Below are 1,902 nucleotides of genomic sequence, written 5' to 3' on the forward strand. Positions count from 1 at the left end.
TGGGCTTTGTCCTGAATTTCCACCACAATTTGCAGAACAGTGCCTTGGATACATCATGTAGGGACCTGAAACCTATGCCTCCCTCCTCATAAGGCATACAAAGGTTAGTCCAAGACGCCCAATGTCTAGTGCTGCCTCCCACATTGCTGCTCCAGAAAAACTTGGCAAAAATGCTATGTAATTTGTTGATCACATAACTTGGTGGATTAACTGTTGACAACATATGAATTGGGATACTCTGTAGGACATTTGCGATCAAAACCGCTCTGCCTCCTACAGATAGGAGTTTGCCTTTCCATGACTGCAGTTTGTCTATAACCTTGGTGATTAATCTCTGGTAATAGTCTCCCCTTCTTCTTGCATATAAAATAGGACATTCGAGATAGGTCATAGGGAAACCTTGTCTTCTTATGCCTGTAATCCTTTCCACCTTGTTAATCACCTCATTATCCGTTAAATGATGCAGGTATATGGCTGATTTGGCTTTGTTCACCAGTTGACCAGATGATGATTCATAAGCTTGCAAAACCTCCATGACAAGTCTCAATGAAGTTTCATCAGATGAGCAGAAAATGATCGTATCATCAGCGTATGATAGATGATTTATTTTTGGGCTCCATTTTGGAATTCCAAATCCACAGAAATACAGGTTAGTGTGTAGTGAATTCAATCCCCGAGAAAGTGCTTCTGCTGCTAGAATGAATAGAGTTGGTGACAAAGGGTCACCTTGTTTAACTCCCCTCGATGATTTGAAGAATCCATTAGGCTGACCATTTATAAGAATAGAGTACCAATTGTTCCCAATCAAATCAAAGATCAAGCCAATAAAAGCTTCAGGAAATCCCATTTTCCTTAGTATTTTGGTCAGGAATAGCCATGAAAGCCTATCGTAAGCTTTTGTCATATCAAGCTTAATCACAACGTTTGGACCTGCTTTTGTTCTCAACCTGATATCCTTAATGATTTCTTGAGTTAGCAGCACGTTTTCAACTATGCTTCTGCCCTTCACAAAACATGCCTGTTCTTCTGAGATTATGTTTGGTAATAATTCAACCAACCTCTCATGAATAACCCTAGAGAAAATCTTGTTAGCAAAGTTGCTAAGACTGATTGGTCTCATGTCCGCAAAGGTCGTAACTTCTTTTTTCTTTGGTAATAAAACCAGGTTTGTGTGTGTCACACTCTTTGGCAACTGCTGACCGCAAAAGAAAGCCTTGACCATGCGGACTACATCTTCTTCAATAATTTCCCAGCATGTTTGGTAAAAGGCTCCAGTGAATCCGTTCGGTCCACCAGCTGAGTCCCCATTCAACCCCATAATTGCTCTCTTCACTTCTTCATTGGAAGGCAAAGCCATCAGTCTTTCATGTTGATCACTATCTACTATTGAAGGTACATGATTTAGAATATCAAAATCATTTGGAACTGCACTCTCTATAAATTGATCCTTGTAGAACTTTACTGCTTTTTCTGCTATTAAGTGATCTTCTTCAATCCAGTTACCAAGGCTATTCTGGATCCTTGATAATTTCAGTCTCTTCCTTCTCCCATTAACTTGAGCATGGAAGAATTTAGTGTTTCTATCGCCATCTTTGAACCATAACATGCCTGCTTTTTGTCTCCAGAATTCTTCTTCTAATGCAAGATATTTAATCATTTCAGCTTGGACCTGTTGTAATCTTTGTCTATTCATCTGTGTAGGATTGACTTCAAATTGTTTTTCATGAACCAAGACCACCTCCTTAAGGCTTGCAATCTTCTGAAATATATCCCCATATGTAGCTCTGCTCCAGGTAGATAGTGCTTGTTTAAGTTTCTTTAACTTGTAGTTAAAAATGCAGAAAGGGTTAGCACTAAAATCAACATTCCAATTCTCCTTTACTATATCTTTGAAGGTTTCAT

General features: G+C 39.1%; 1 long non-coding RNA gene across 1 annotated transcript; it reads left to right on the top strand.

Annotated features, from left to right (window-relative positions):
- Positions 1–242: 242 nt before the first annotated feature.
- On the top strand, positions 243–1,445 carry LOC142181533 (uncharacterized). The gene is made up of 3 exons (XR_012710183.1): positions 243–337; positions 467–649; positions 1,166–1,445. It is a non-coding gene; the product is annotated as an uncharacterized LOC142181533 (long non-coding RNA).
- The last annotated feature ends 457 nt before the right edge of the window (positions 1,446–1,902 follow it).

Source organism: Nicotiana tabacum, chromosome 6 (assembly GCF_000715075.1).
Source record: "Nicotiana tabacum cultivar K326 chromosome 6, ASM71507v2, whole genome shotgun sequence".
In the NCBI taxonomy this organism is placed as follows: Eukaryota; Viridiplantae; Streptophyta; class Magnoliopsida; order Solanales; family Solanaceae; genus Nicotiana; species Nicotiana tabacum.